Below are 17,591 nucleotides of genomic sequence, written 5' to 3' on the forward strand. Positions count from 1 at the left end.
TGGGCTATGCCTAAATAAGGGTCTGATTTCTATGCCTATAAAAGGGCAATGTGAATTGTACCTATATAAGGGCATGAATCGGGAACATTCATACGGAATCTAAATCGATACACAACAGCACAGTAAGTGACACTCCATAACTTTTGTTGTAAACGAATCTAGGGCCCTAGTGTAACTTTTCCCGATTCATGCCCTTATATAGGTATACTTTACCCTATCCTTATATAGGCATAGAAATCATTACCATATTTGGCCTGAGCCTTACAGCCCAAATACGGCAAGGCTACTTCCACTAAGTTCCGAGAATTCACATCGATTTCTTGGAAAACCCCGCCTTCAGCAGCTAGGATCTTCCCCCTGCTTGAATATTAAGTTATCCAAGAAATCCTGGAGTTTTCTGGGAATTGAACCTTTGAGTGACGGTATTAAGTTCAATCATGCGTCAAACTCGGCACCTTAATGGTATAAATATGCCTACATTTGCCCAAACTAACACATGGTGGTTCTTGGAGCAGATCCACTAACTACTTGCCCGAAGCCCTGCAGCAGCAAGTGCCGAACGAAGCCGACCCTCCAGCAGACGCACTGAGAGACGCTGTTTCTTCTCTTGCCGAGAAATCCAGCTCCAGTGTTTCCAGTTTACCCTTGCGGGTATCTGGGAGATCGAGTCCTGAGAGAGAGATACAAGACCTCCTTCATTCTAAACCAAGGTACGGAGCTGATTAGACCCTTAGAGAGTTATTGATTAGACTCTTGGCAGATTCTAGGCAAAGAATACTAAATTAAAACTACTCCTAAAAACGTATTTCTTCCCTTGTGCTAGGCTTAGGTCAGGTACATCGGGGTAGGTGTATTTTAGAAGCACCAGTTGAGTACTTTTAGACATCTCTTTTATCATTGTATGTATTTTATGCATTTTATCTATTTAAAGCAACTTATGGCTTAGAAACCATATCATGCTTTTACAGTACTACTTTATAATACTGTTTGTATTATATGCCTTGTACTTTATAACCAGCATTACTATTGTAGCAATACATTTCTCATGCTTGAGATATAAGACAGTTCAATAAATACCTGCTATTGAAAATGCCTGTCTCTCTAATTTCTCAGCAACTCTGGTGAAACTAAGTATACACGATTGGCTGAGTAAAATAGTTATCTATTGTTTCCACGACACTGAAGATTGATTTCTTATTCTTGGGAAACAAAGTTGTCATGCTATATGGTTGTCAGAAACTAATCACTTCTTGTACTTTCGATAAAGTTTCTAGTGACCCCTGAGCTAGCTGGCACACACATAATTAAGTCTAATATATTCGTCAGAGACCTAGTTAACCTTAGTCCTACGTCTAAGCTGCAGTATATATTATTCCAATGCGCAGAGCCTATTGGGAATATAGGAACTACACTACACTTTGATGTCCAGTAAGTGATTCATCTTTGAAAATAGAACTTTATTAGATAAATAAATCCATTGGAATAATGATAACCAAAGCTATGTGCAAACAGCACTTTACAAAGACTGTATATAAATTATAATACCAAGCCAAGCAGCACTAAGGCTATTTTATTAATACCAGGCAACCGCCTAGTCCAATCAATCAATCACTCAGAGTTTGTAAAGTGCGGCTACTCACCTGTGGGGGTCTCAAGGCGCTGTGGGGGCACAGAGGATCAGACCAAGTGCTGAATTCATCTGAAGAGCCAGGTCATGAGGCTGATGTGCGACGGGTGGTCCCACGGGGGCATTTGAAGCTCCTCACCAGATGCCTTCGGAAGAGCGTGACGAACGGATCCCCACCCAGGAGCCTCCCCCTGCACTCCATGCACACAAAAGGCCAGATTAGCACCAGTTGTGTTACAACCAGTGAGCAGTAGCACCACGTCAAGGTTCTGACCATTGCTACTGACCATTCACACCATTCATACGGGGGCCTACAACACCCCTTCCCCCTGGGAGCCCTTTCTCCTTTATTGGACACCATGCCCCCACCCTCCACCCCATAAAGACCCTCATTCACACCATTCATAACCCAAGGACTCAGGCGTACGCTGGGAAGCCCCCTCCGAGACCCCCCAGCGTATCGCGGCAGATCCAGGACACAGGCTGGGGCCCTGAGAGGGTGCCAAAGAGACAATGCAGCGGGGGCCAAGGTGAGCCCCTACCTGGCCCCTCCCAGGGTGGAGGAGAATCGGCGGGGAGCGTGAGTGCGGAGGGCACTTTAACTCACCAAGCACCGAAGCTCCCCCGCAGCCTGCTCCCTCACTGCCCACCACTAGGTATGGTGCAGCGGCCAGGGCAGCTGACTTCAGAGCACAGGGTTCAGGGTTCGATACCCGGCTCTGGTGGCAGCTCAGCTCAGCACCATGTGACTCTGGGCAATAGCTCACTTAACTTCCACGACGACCCCCAGCACTTTGAGACTCGGAAGGGTGAGTAGTTTGCGCTTTACAAATACAGATTTGGAAATAAATCCATATTTGTAAAGCGCGAACTGCTCACCCTCAGGGGTCTCAAGGCACTGGGGGGCCGAGTGGAAATTAAGTGAGTTATTGCCCGGAGTCACATGGTGCTGAGCTGAGCTGCCGCCGGGGCCAGGGATCAAACCCTGTGCTCTGAAGTCAGCTGCCCTGACCTCTGCACCACACCTCTCACTGCCCCCTCTGGATATATAGGCTTGCAGGAGTGACATCACAAAGGAAGGGGGGCAGGATGTACAGGGCTGGTGGAGTGACATCACAGACAAAGGGGGGACAGGATTTGCAGGCCAGGGGGAGTGACATCACAGATGAAAGGGGGGGGACAGGATTTGCAGGCCAGGGGGAGTGACATCACAGACGAAGGGGGGGCCTGTATTTGGGTAGCATGGGCTATGCCTAAATAAGGGTTTGATTTCTATGCCTATATAAGGGCAATGTGAATTGTACCCAAGGGCATGAATATAAGGGCATGAATCGGGAACATTCATACGGAATCTAAATCGATACACAACAGCACAGTAAGTGACACTCAATAACTTTTGTTGTAAACAAATCTAGGACCCTAGTGTAACTTTCCCCGATTCATGCCCTTATATAGGTATACTTTACCCTATCCTTTTATAGGCATAGAAATCATTACCATATTTGGCCTGAGCCTTACAGCCCAAATACGGCAAGGCTACTTCCACTAAGTTCCGAGAATTCACAACGATATCTTGGAAAAACCCGCCTTCAACAGCTAGGATCTTCCCCCTGCTTGAATATTAAGTTATCCAAGAAATCCTGGAGTTTTCTGGGAATTGAACCTTTGAGTGACGTTATTAAGTCCAAATCAGAGGTACAAATCACCTGAGTGGACATATATTGTTCTTCCACCAGTTGTTGAAGTAAATAGCAGTCAAGGAAATCTGTATGACCCAAAATCTATTGGGAAAAGTGAGTAAAAAGGTCATCTAAGAGAAAGGATAGGTGTTCAAAGTATATGATATTAAAGTAAAAAGTCTGAAGTCCTGTGAGGCGGTTTTTGTAAATATAGAAGTGGTCGGAGTTGACACAAGGTCGAAGAAAATTGTTAGAAAATCTAATTATAGCATTATTTAGAATAGAAATTGACACAAGGTGGAAGAAAACTTGTTAGAGTGCTAAGTGGTGTGAAATCTATAGGTGACACAAGGTCGAAGAAACAGTGTTAGGGAAAATGACAATGAACAATCACAGAACGAAATGTTCTATTTTTAGAAAATGGTGCAGGTGTTTTTCCATATGCATGGGGTTGATGACTATACTATGGATACTTTTAGCTATTGTGATTCCTTTCCAAACTAATTGAACAAAATTAAAACAGAATGTGAGCTCAAGTAAGCCAATTTAGAAAGAAAAAGTGCATGAGAGTTATGTGTACAAGGCAGAGCTGCATCAAGATAGGTCTATTAGTGATTTCACCAAAAATACCTTTTCAAAGTTATTGCTGGAGTACATTAAAACAATGAATGTTGACGGCTGTTATGTATGTGTAAAGTTGCCAGCATCAGTGTCAGAAGGGGTGACCTATCACCACCTTCCTCTTACTTATGGAGTAACTTGTAGTGTAATTTCAAGTTTGTTTTATAAGACTGGGAAATTGGAGTATCATTATTCCAATGTAGATGGGATATTTGCGAAATTAAAGATTGATAATACGCTAAATAAAAGAAAATATGCAGAGGTAATGATAGAATATTTTCTAGAAGTAGACGAGTTAACCCATGAGTATGCATTTAATAATAATTTGACATGTAAAATGAGAGTTGAAGAGAAGACATTCTTAAACATGGTTGAGGAAAGAAGAATTGCTTATAAACGAAAAGAGAAGGTGAAGCATGCAAAGTCAAAATATTACACGTTTGATGATGAGAACATTGAGGATAAAAATGTGAATGTAGCAATCAATATAGATGCACCAATGTTGGGAAAAATTTGTATCAGAAGAGATAATTCAATGTATGACAATTATTTTGTGGGTGCGAGTCAATGTGAAGACACCTATAGAATTATAGGAGGTTGGGGATTTAAAGGAGGAAATGATCCTGTTTTCCCTGGAATTTATTTTATATGTGGGAATAGAGCCTATTATAGACTGCCAGACCACTGGTATGGGACATGTTATGTGGGTTTGGTACTAATGGAAAGCATGAGATAGGTAAAGTTTTAAGTAGAAAAAGGAGTGAGAGTGCCTTAGAAATAATAGGAGATGTATTTGGAGCACTGATACCAGCAGTGGGAAATTTGTGTAATGCAAATAGAATCAGAAAATTGTCCACAACAGTTGATACATTTTCAACAGATACAGCAGGAGGATTCCTAATGGTAGATACTGAAATGGTTGCTATGAGAGCTATGGTTATGCAAAACAGACTTGCCCTTGACATAATTTTAGCAAAAGAGGGCGGAGTCTGTGGAATGTTGAAAGTTCAACATTGTTGCACTTACATTCCAGAGATTTGCGTTCCTCCTCTGAATCCCTCTTAGTCATCCCTCGTTTCAGAAAGAAGCGCTCCGGTGGCCAGAAATTCTCAGTACTCGCCCCTCTCTTTTGGAATTCCCTTCCATCCTCCCTCAGATCCCTGTCTTCCTACATAGAATTCCGCAGTCATCTTAAAACTTTTCTGTTTCAACAAGCATTTAGTCTATAATTCTCCCCTCTCACTCATCTGAAATCCTATAGCGCCAAGAAGCTGCCAGCGAACGTGCGCTTTACAAACACCTCAAAATTCAAAATTCAAATTCAAATTCCACATAAAAGTCAGAATATTGAAAATTATATTATAAATATTACAGATTTGCATAAAGAAATTGAACCACTGGAGGTTGAAGGTGTCCTTGTAAGGCTGGGTAAAAGCTTCTCAGCAATTAAACATTGGTTTCAAGAAATAGTTAGTTCAAGTATAGGTAAGATACTAATTCCAATAACAGTTATAGTGATAGTGATTTTCTTTATAAGGTTATGCTGTATATACAAAGGCAGAAGAGATTTTAGAAACTTGATAAAGAAAAATAATGAAGAACGATTGGCAAGAATAAGAGAAAAGAACGATATAGAATTGGAAGAAATGAAAGAAAGGGGGGCATATTATCAAGGACAGGCCATATATTATCGTGTGTTCACATCTAACATGGGCTTCGATTGGAATTCATAGAGCATATTATCAAGACCATTATCGCCGCTTTATCGGCAGTTTCCTGCCGATAAAAGCGGCGATAATGTATCGCCTGTCGTTGATAATATGCCCCAAGGTTTTTAAGAATTCAAAAGAAAAGCAGACAAAATTATAGATGTTATTAACAAAAAGAAGTTGAAACATGTTCTGCTAAATTTTTCCACATTTTGAGGGTTATTTGGTGATAGAATCACCAGATGAGGGAATTGATGGAGCGAGGTGGCAAACACAAAATTTTGTGTACCCCTCGTAAAGTTAATGTCCCATAACATTAATATTGACTGATTGCATGTTTTGCGGAATTGACCAACCATAGAATAAAGTGCACACATTATTTTTACTATTACACATGGGGAGAACTAACTTTGCTTGCATGTTGCAAATAAACCCAGCTAATATGTATTGTTATTGTGCTGTGAATTAATGCACAGCTTGGAAAATAATCAAAACGCAATTTAAATGTGCTTATTGTATTCATTTATGTGGTGGCGAGGTCGAAATGTAAGTATAAAATGCGTTTATGTGGCTTATTTGGTAGGTAACAACTAACTGGGAAACATTAATTAGGTGGGAGGTAAACAGAATGGGTTTAAAATTCAATAATTAATATAAATCTGTGTTTGTTTTCACGATAGTTCCAAAAGTGGCCTCTGAGGCCTGTACAAAGATGGACGCTTGGGTAAACTGTGAGCAAGAGCTGAACTGCGCAGGCGCCCCAAAACCTGCAAGTCAGAGTGAACTGCCTGTGCTCGAGGAGGTTCAAGGCTGATGTGGCCCGGAACCTAGGATGGGTGCCAAACCTGGGCGACTGAACGTTGAGATCATGAGAATATTGCCTGATGTTGCCACTCAAGGAAATGGCTAGGCCAAAGACTGTCCTAAAATAAAGACTTATTATTTCTTGCTGACACGCTGTGAAAATGATGTTGTAATGGTGAAGAGATGCTCACCCACCCCGATTTTGTCCAATCACAGCCCAAATAAGTGGTGTTAGTTACATTTTAGATAGATTAAGTTAGGGATTTAGGGTATAAAAACCCCTGGTTTTGTCTAGTTGGGGTTGCTTTTTCAATTTCCATCGGAGATGCTTCCCGATTGCTGACCGATTCCTGGATGTAAGACTTCTAATGGTTTTTCTTCCTTGTTTGCTTTGCAGGGTTGAAGGATAAGATGAGGGTGTTAGTTAGGGATGTTAGGAGAGAATGACTTTGATACTATAGGTTCTTTGCTAATCTTTAACTGTTTTCTAAAATAAAGCGATTCTTTTTCTGAGCTCTAAATAAAATGATCATTTTGAAATAAAGTTTAAGATTTTACTGAATAAAGATTTAATAATGCCTAGATGTCAGACATGATAACGTTTTGCTTTTGATGAAAATCAGATAAAGGAAGAAGTGAGAGCTGGTCTTTGAATTCTTCCTACGCCTAATTTTCATTCTAGCAGATCCATTGCCATTATGGTGGTGTGTCTGAATAATTCAGGTCTGAATAAAACCATGGTAAATTGTCTTTAAATCTGCAGGTGTAAATAATGAATAGTTAAATAGGTTTAGAGGCTCCACCTAAATGTTAGAGCGTTTCTCTGCCGCGGTTCACCAGAGCCTTGAAGCCGAGTGTAAGTGAACAGGGTAAAAGTGCAGTGCTATGGGCCCCACTGATGCATGATTTGTGTGTTTTAAGGTTTCAGGGTAATGGTGAGTGTTAATTAGAAATGATTTCTGGAGCCGCGCTGTAGCAAAATCTTAGGGCAGCAAACATGTACATACATGTATGCATGTGTCAGTCTGATTCCAGGTGCCACAATTGAACTCCGTATGCTAACACTTGCGGCCACATGCATCAAAGTGCCCATTTGCGATTTCTTAATTGCGAAAATTAAGGAATCGCAATTAAGAAATCGCAAATTGGTATGCATTTAGAAATTGCAATTTTATTTGTGATTTCTTAATTTTCCTTAATTGCAATTCACAATTTGCGAATCGCAATTAAGGAATCCCTTCCCATTGATTCCTATGGGCCAAAAGGCCCATAGAAATGAATGGGAAGACAATCTCAATTTGCGATTCGCAATTAGCTAATCGCAAATTGAGATTGCGATTTCAAGGGTGCAGGGGTGTCCAAAGGACACCCTGTTGCACCCCTGAAATCAATCTATGCACATATGTTGTGCACACACATGCCCTTAGGGCATGTGTGTGCACAACATGACAGTTTGAAAAATGCACAAAATTGCATTTTTCTAATTTTTTGCTAATTATCATGAGGTCCAACCTCATGGTAATTTTTTCCTCCTAATTGCGAATTCGCAATTTTTTTAAGTGTCATGCATTGCATTTAAGGAATCACAAATTGCGATTCCTTAAATGCAATCGCATTTTTAGAAATCGCAAAAAATAGCGATTTCTTGTATTTTTTGTTAATGCATCCCAAATAGTGATTTAGGAATCGCAAACGGCCGAATTTTGCGATTCGCATCGTTTGCGATTCCTAAATCACTTGATGCATGTGGCCGTAAGTGAACACAAAGCCCTCAAAGCGCTGTAACCCTACAGTCTCTGCAGGGACCGGCATGCACTGCTCGACTTCCAATCCCGGCTCCCGGCTTGAGCACCGTGTGATCCTCCGCCCATCGGAGGCCTTCGTGCAGGTGCGCAACACCCATTGGACTCACCGGGCTTCAGCCCCCCCCCCCTCCTGTGAGACAGATCCCAGGCACACACACATCCACACCCGAACGTTTCACAGGTCTTTAAAAGACCATTTGAATGTTAATTAGGCCTTGATGTTGTTTCACCCCTTGTTGGAGGCCCTGAAGCTCCGCTCTGCCTACTGATTAAATGTTCAGCCCCCCCCCCCGAAATTTCTTCTTAGCCCCCCCCGAAATTTTGCTTTAATTGCGCCTCTGCCTTCGTGCATCTTTTTCCTTAAACAAGCAGTTTGAGAGCGCCTCGAAGTCCTTCGGAACAACCTGCTGATGTGTAAAATAACATGGTTTCACATTCACTCCTACTCTAGGCTCTTTAAAGGAGGAACATGACGCTGCAGGTGCCTCGAGGCAGCGCCGCCAGGGATTGGTGGACGTTTCATGGGTTAACCTCTGACCTTCGAGAAATGTCGCTCCGTTCGGAGGTCGAATCGTTCACTTCATTCAGACACTAACACGTGGAGGTGTTTATTTTTAAAGTCTTTCTGTTTTCCTGCCAGTTGTTGACCGAGTTACATCTTCTGATGCCCCCCCTGGGGAAGGGTTTATGACGTTCACTACCCCCCTCCCCCCCCGCAGTGTCTATGACGTGCACTGACCCGCGCAGGATCACACGCCGCGTCGGTGGCACCGGGCACAGCGCCCAGAGAGCCTGAGAGGAGCTCAGGGCGCAGCCGTGGACACGGAGGGCAGAAAGAACAGGCAGCGCCCAGAGGCGAGGACGGGCAGTGCCCTCTGATCCTGGAAACAGCTCTCGGAGAAAGCAGAGAACCAGCTGTGCCACAGGGTACATGGGGAATGGGGACTTCCGTCTCATCACACAGCGCCCAGAGGCGAGGCCTGGCACAGGGGAGGGGGGTACATCACACAGCGCCTAGAGGTGAGGCCTGGCACAGAGGAGGAGGGGGGTACATCACACAGCGCCCAGAGGCGAGGCCTGGCACAGGGGAGGAGGGGGAGGGGGGGTACATCACACAGCGCCCAGAAGCGAGGCCTGGCACAGGGGAGGGGAGGAGGAGGGTATATCACACAGCGCCCAGAGGCGAGGCCTGGCACAGGAGAGAAGGAGGGTACATCTCACAGCGCCCAGAGGCGAGACCTGGCACAGGGGAGGAGGGTACATCACACAGCGCCCTGAGGCGAGGCCTGGCACATGGGAGGAGGGGGGGGGGTACACCAGACAGCACCCAGAGGCGAGGCCTGGCACAGGGGAGGGGGTACATCACACAGCGCCCAGAGGCGAGGCCTGGCAGAGGGGAGGGGGGAACATCACACAGCGCCTAGAGGTGAGGCCTGGCACAGAGGAGGAGGGGGGTACATCACACAGCGCCCAGAGGCGAGGCCTGGCACAGGGGAGGAGGGGGAGGGGGGGTACATCACACAGCGCCCAGAAGCGAGGCCTGGCACAGGGGAGGGGAGGAGGAGGGTATATCACACAGCGCCCAGAGGCGAGGCCTGGCACAGGAGAGAAGGAGGGTACATCTCACAGCGCCCAGAGGCGAGACCTGGCACAGGGGAGGAGGGTACATCACACAGCGCCCTGAGGCGAGGCCTGGCACATGGGAGGAGGGGGGGGGGTACACCAGACAGCACCCAGAGGCGAGGCCTGGCACAGGGGAGGGGGTACATCACACAGCGCCCAGAGGCGAGGCCTGGCAGAGGGGAGGGGGGAACATCACACAGCGCCTAGAGGTGAGGCCTGGCACAGAGGAGGAGGGGGGTACATCACACAGCGCCCAGAGGCGAGGCCTGGCACAGGGGAGGAGGGGGAGGGGGGGTACATCACACAGCGCCCAGAAGCGAGGCCTGGCACAGGGGAGGGGAGGAGGAGGGTATATCACACAGCGCCCAGAGGCGAGGCCTGGCACAGGAGAGAAGGAGGGTACATCTCACAGCGCCCAGAGGCGAGGCCTGGCACAGGGGAGGAGGGTACATCACACAGCGCCCAGAGGCGAGGCCTGGCACATGGGAGGAGGGGGGGGTACACCAGACAGCACCCAGAGGCGAGGCCTGGCACAGGGGAGGGGGTACATCACACAGCGCCCAGAGGCGAGGCCTGGCACAGGGGAGGGGGGAACATCACACAGCGCCCAGAGGCGAGGCCTGGCACAGGGGAGGAAGGGGGTACATCACACAGCGCCCAGAGGCGAGGCCTGGCACATGGAAGGAGGGGGGTACACCAGACAGCACCCAGAGGCGAGGCCTGGCACAGGGGAGGGGGTACATCACACAGCACCCGGAGGCGAGGACTGGCACAGAAGAGCGGGTACATCACACAGCGCCCAGAGGCAAGGCCTGGCACAGGGGAGGGGGGTACATCACACAGCACCCAGAGGTGAGGCCTGGCACAAGGGAGGGGGGTACATCACACAGCGCCCAGAGGTGAGGCCTGGCACAGAGGAGAGGGGTACATCACACAGCGCCCAGAGGTGAGGCCTGGCACAGGGGAGGAGGGTACATCACACAGTGCCCAGAGGCGAGGCCTGGCACAGGGGAGGGGGGTACATCACACAGCGCCCAGAGGTGAGGCCTGGCACAGGGGAGGAGGGTACATCGCACAGCGCCCAGAGGCGAGGCCTGGCACAGGGGAGGAGGGTACATCACACAGCGCCCAGAGGCGAGTCCTGGCACAGGGGAGGAGGGTACATCACACAGCGCCCAGAGGCGCGGCCTGGCACAGAGGAGGGGGTACATCACACAGCGCCCAGAGGCGAGGCCTGGCACAGGGGAGGGGGGTACATCACACAGCGCCCAGAGGCGAGGCCTGGCACAAGGGAGGGGGGTACATCACACAGCGCCCAGAGGTGAGGCCTGGCACAGAGGAGAGGGGTACATCACACAGCGCCCAGAGGTGAGGCCTGGCACAGGGGAGGAGGGTACATCACACAGTGCCCAGAGGCGAGGCCTGGCACAGGGGAGGGGGGTACATCACACAGCGCCCAGAGGTGAGGCCTGGCACAGGGGAGGAGGGTACATCGCACAGCGCCCAGAGGCGAGGCCTGGCACAGGGGAGGAGGGTACATCACACAGCGCCCAGAGGTGAGTCCTGGCACAGGGGAGGAGGGTACATCACAAAGCGCCCAGAGGCGCGGCCTGGCACAGAGGAGGGGGTACATCACACAGCGCCCAGAGGCGAGGCCTGGCACAGGGGAGGAGGGTACATCACACAGCGCCCAGAGGCGCGGCCTGGCACAGAGGAGGGGGTACATCACACAGCGCCCAGAGGCGAGGCCTGGCACAGGGGAGGGGGGTACATCACACAGCGCCAGAGGCGAGGCCTGGCACAAGGGAGGGGGGTACATCACACAGCGCCCAGAGGTGAGGCCTGGCACAGAGGAGAGGGGTACATCACACAGCGCCCAGAGGTGAGGCCTGGCACAGGGGAGGAGGGTACATCACACAGTGCCCAGAGGCGAGGCCTGGCACAGGGGAGGGGGGTACATCACACAGCGCCCAGAGGTGAGGCCTGGCACAGGGGAGGAGGGTACATCGCACAGCGCCCAGAGGCGAGGCCTGGCACAGGGGAGGAGGGTACATCACACAGCGCCCAGAGGCGAGTCCTGGCACAGGGGAGGAGGGTACATCACACAGCGCCCAGAGGCGCGGCCTGGCACAGTGGAGGGGGTACATCACACAGCGCCCAGAGGCGAGGCCTGGCACAGGGGAGGGGGGTACATCACACAGCGCCCAGAGGCGAGGCCTGGCACAAGGGAAGGGGGTACATCACACAGCGCCCAGAGGCGAGGCCTGGCACAGGGGAGAGGGGTACATCACACAGCACCCAGAGGTGAGACCTGGCACAGGGGAGGAGGGTACATCACACAGCGCCCAGAGGCGAGACCTGGCACAGGGGAGGAGGAGGGTACATCACACAGCGCCCAGAGGCGAGGCCTGGCACAGGGGAGGGGGGTACATCACACAGCGCCCAGAGGCGAGGCCTGGCACAGGGGAGGGGGGTACATCACACAGCGCCCAGAGGCGAGGTCTGGCAAAGGGGAGGAGGGTACATCACACAGCACCCAGAGGTGAGGCCTGGCACAGGGGAGGGGGTACATCACACAGCGCCCAGAGGCGAGGCCTGGCACTGGGGAGGAGGGGGGTACATCACACAGCGCCCAGAGGCGAGGCCTGACACAGGGGGCTGGGGGGGTACACCACACAGCACCCAGAGGTGAGGCCTGGCACAGGGGAGTGGGTACATCACACAGCGCCCAGTGGCAAGGCGCAGGGGAGGAGGGTACATCACACAGCGCCCAGAGGAGGGGCCTGGCACAGGGGAGGGGGTACATCACACAGTGCCCTGAGGCGAGGCCTGTACAAAAGGGGGTGGTGATGGACGGAGCATCTGAACCAATCAAACACTCACACCCAGTCAAAAGATCTGGGTTTGATCCATCACCGTTCTTTAGCCCACTTTGCCACCCCAGTTCAGACATGGCTATATGCAAAACAGTCTGACCCTGTGCCTCATGGGAACAGTCCATCCCGAACTGCCAAGCCATGCCTTCCCTGGACTGGAAACAAGCTTCCGAGGAACGGTTTCTGGCATTCCAGCCTTCTTCAGCCCGGCTTGCTTGAATCCAGTGGCAAAGTGAGCAAGGGACTCACGTCTGAGCATACCCTGCCACACTTATGGCGGCCAAAGCGGTACAAAAGGGGGTGGTGATGGACGGAGCATCACACAGCGCCCAGAGGCGAGGCCTGGCACAGGGGAGGAGGCTACATCACACAGTGCCCTGAGGCGAGACCTGGCACAGGGAAGGGGGTACATCACGCAGCGCCCAGAGGCGAAGCCTGGCACAGGGGACAGCCCACGGACTGTAGAGTGGGGGACACAAGACACAGCGCCCAGAGGCAAAGCCTGGCACGGGACACTGTCCAGGACTGTCAGGTGGGGGTATTCATGACAGAGCCCTCAGACTTGCGTGTGTGGCAAGGGTCACAGCACTTAGACTGGGAACATTACCGAGCCCTCAGACTTGATTTTGTGGCAAGCTCACAGCGGTCAGACTGGAAACATGACCGAGCCCTCAGACTTGCGTGTGTGGCAAGGGTCACAGACAGCGCTCAGACTGGAAACATGACCGAGCCCTCCGACTTGCGTGTGCGGCAAGGGTCACAGCGCTCAGACTGGAAACATGACCGAGCCCTCAGACTTGCGTGTATAGCAAGGGTCACAGACAGTGCTCAGACTGGATACCTGACCGAGCCCTCAGACTTGCGTCAGCCCCAGAGACAGAGCAGCCAGTGTGGGCACGTGACTTGACTGAATCGTCACTTCAGTGTTGGGTTTGAACTGCAGACATACAGAAACCAGCGTAGGTAGGGTCTTTTATTTCCCAAACAATACATTGATTTTACTTTTGAATCGTGTGTGACACGTTTATTCTCCTTTTTCCCATTCCTCTTCTTTGCCCCATCCTACAAATACTCCCACCTTTATTCCCATTTCCGTTACTATTATGGGTCAGTCCGCTGCTCCATGTGTGCTGCAGCTGCTTGTTTCCCAATTGTTTCCGCCTTCCAGCTACGTAAATAAAATGAAAACCATAGAGCCTTTTTCTGTAAATGGGCTGTTACAATCAACTTTGCAAAGTTTTTCTGACTGACCTGCTGACTTCATATCCCAGTAGTACTGCTCCACGGTTCTTTCTTAAGCAAAAACAATAGTTGATGGACAGAATGCAGAACAATGTCATACATTCACCCCAGTACAGAGATCTGGGCCTAAATCCATCCTGTTTTTTGCACTCCACACTACCCCAGTTCAGACATGGCCATATGCAAATCAGCCTTGACCCTGTGCCTCATGGGTACAGTCCAGCTCGAACTGCCAAGCCATGTCTCTTCTGGACCGGAATCAAGCATCCTAGGACCGGTTTCTGGCTATCAGCTTATATATATCCTGTGTGGTGTCCTTTCATTTGGTATTCAAGGGGTTACATATGGTAAAACAGCTGGCTTTATGCGCCCTCAAGAGTCTTTTAGCCTAAGACTGTTCTGTCCACGCTACCACTAGGGTAGCTGGTCTATAAGGTTGACTTACAGCCATCACCATCCCTCAGATTGGACACATGAATGACCCCGCCCTCAGAATTGCATGTGCGGCAAGGGTCACAGCGCCTCGGACTGGACACATGAATGACCCCGCCCTCAGACTTGCGTGTGCGGCAAGGGTCACAGCGCCTCAGACTGAACACATGAATGACCCCGCCCTCAGACTTGCGTGTGCGGCAAGGGTCACAGTGCCTCGGACTGGACACATGAATGACCACGCCCTCAGACTTGCGTGTGAGGCAAGGGTCACAGCGCCTTAGACTGGACACATGAATTACCCCGCCCTCAGACTTGCCTGTGCAGCAAGGGTCACTGACAGCACTGAGACTGGACACATGAATGACCCAGCCCTCAGACTTGCCTGTGCGGCAAGGGTCACTGACCCCACCCTCAGACTTGCGTGTGCGGCAAGGGTCACAGCGCCTCGGACTGGACACATGAATGACCCCGCCCTCAGACTTGCGTGTGCGGCAAGGGTCACAGCGCCTCGGACTGGACACATGAATGACCCCGCCCTCAGACTTGCGTGTGCGGCAAGAGTCACAGCGCCTCGGAATGGACACATGAATGACCCCGCCCTTAGACTTGCGTGTGTGGCAAGGGTCACAGCGCCTCAGACTGGACACATGAATGACCCGCCCTCAGACTTGCATGTGTGGCAAGGGTCACAGCGCCTCGGACTGGACACATGAATGACCCCTCCCTCAGACTTGCGTGTGCGGCAAGGGTCACAACGCCTCAGACTGGACACATGAATGACCCCGCCCTCAGACTTGGGTGTGCGGCAAGGGTCACAGCGCCTCGTACTGGACACATAAATGACCCCGCCCTCAGACTTGCATGTGCGGCAAGGGTCACAGCGCCTCGGACTGGACACATGTATGCCCCCGCCCTCAGACTTGTGTGTGCGGCAAGGGTCACAGACAGCGCTCAGACTGGATACATGACCGAGCCCTCAGACTTGCGTGTGCGGCAAGGGTCACAGCGCTCAGACTGGATACATGACCGAGCCCTCAGACTTGGGTGTGCGGTAACCCTGGGCATAGTAGGCGTAGTGGGGCTACGCAAAGCTACGCGAAGTGGGCAAGAAACTACGTCCACCTACGCACTTCGCGTAGCCGCGCCACCCGCCCTCCCTAAATTCTACCCGCCTCCCTCCCGCCTTCCCTGAATACTTTAATAACATTTTAAAAAAGAATAAAAACAACTTACCTTGTCCGCTGCATCTCCGGGGCTCGCTCTCGTAATCGCGCCGCCATCTTGGATACTAATGTGCATGCGCGGCCACCCGCGCATGCGCATTTCTCATGAGAAATGCGCATGCGGTGCTGCCGCACATGCGCATTAGTGTCCGAGACGGCGGCGCGATTACGAGAGCGAGCCCCGGAGACGCAGCCGACAAGGTAAGTGGTTTTTATTCTTTTTAAAAATGTTATTTAAGTATTTAGGGTGGGTGGGAAAGAGGTGGGTGGCGGGCAACTTCGCTGCGCCCACTGAGTGGGCGTAGTGTTGCCTGCTACGCCTACTTTGTAAATGGTGAAGTAGGCAACACTATGCCCACACCGTGGGTGTAGCGAAGTACTACGCCCAGGGTTAGTGTGCGGCAAGGGTCACTGCGCTCAGACTGGATACATGACCGAGCCCTCAGACTTGCGTGTGCGGCAAGGGCCACAGACAGCGCTCAGACTGGATACATGACCGAGCCCCCAGACTTGCGTTTGCAGCAAGGGTCACAGACAGCGCTCAGACTGGAAACATGACCGAGCCCTCAGACTTGCGTGTGTGGCAAGGGTCACAGCGCTCAGACTGGAAACATGACCGAGCCCTCAGACTTGCGTGTGTGGGAAGGGTCACAGCGCTCAGACTGGAAACATGACCGAGCCCTCAGACTTGCGTGTGTGGCAAGGGTCACAGACAGCGCTCAGACTGGAAACATGACCGAGCCCTCAGACTTGCGTGTGTGGCAAGGGTCACAGACGGTGCTCAGACTGGATACTTGACCGAGCCCCCAGAAATGCGTGTGTGGCAAGGGCCACAGACAGCGCTCAGACCGGATACATGACCGAGCCCCCAGACTTGCATGTGTGGCAAGGGCCACAGACAGCGCTCAGACTGGACACATAAATGACCCAGCCTTCAGACTTGCCTGTGCGGCAAGGGTCACAGACAGCACTCAGACTTGACACATGAATGACCGAGCCCTCAGACTTGATTGTGCGGCAAGGGTCACAGACAGCGCTCAGACTGGACATATGAATGTCCCAGTCCTCAGACTTGCCTGTGCGGCAAGGGTCACAGACAGCGCTCAGACTGGACACATGAATGACCCAGCCTTCAGACTTGCCTGTGCGGCAAGGGTCACAGACAGCGCTCAGACGGGACACATGAATGACCCAGCCCTCAGACTTGCCTGTCGGCAAGGGTCACTGACCCCACCCTCAGACTTGCGTGTGCGGCAAGGGTCATAGCGCCTCAGACTGGACACATGAATGACCCCGCCCTCAGACTTGGGTGTGCGGCAAGGGTCACAGCGCCTCGGACTGGACACATGAATGACCCCACCCTCAGACTTGCGTGTGCGGCAAGGGTCACAGCACCTCAGACTGGACACATGAATGACCCCGCCGTCAGACTTGTGTGTGCGAAAAGGGTCACAGCCCCTCGGACTGGACACATGAATGACCCCGCCCTCAGACTTGCGTGTGCGGCAAGGGTCACAGCGCCTCGGACTGGACACATGAATGACCCCGCCCTCAGACTTGCGTGTGCGGCAAGGGTCACAGCGCCTCGGACTGGACACATGAATGACCCCCCCCTCAGACTTGCGTGTGCGGCAAGGGTCACAGCACCTCGGACTGGACACATTAATGACCCGCCCTCAGACTTGCGTATGCGGCAAGGGTCACAGCGCCTCTGACTGGACACATGAATGACCCCACCCTCAGACTTGTGTGTGCGGCAAGGGTCACAGCACCTCGGACTGGACACATAAATGACCACGCTCTCAGACTTGCGTGTGCGGCAAGGGTCACAGCGCCTCAGACTGGACACATGAATGACCCCACCCTCAGACTTGCATGTGCGGCAAGGGTCACAGCGCCTCGGACTGGACACATGTGTGACCCCACCCTCAGACTTGCATGTGCGGC

Source organism: Lissotriton helveticus, chromosome 5_1 (genome assembly GCF_964261635.1).
Source record: "Lissotriton helveticus chromosome 5_1, aLisHel1.1, whole genome shotgun sequence".
NCBI classification, from domain to species: domain Eukaryota; kingdom Metazoa; phylum Chordata; class Amphibia; order Caudata; family Salamandridae; genus Lissotriton; species Lissotriton helveticus.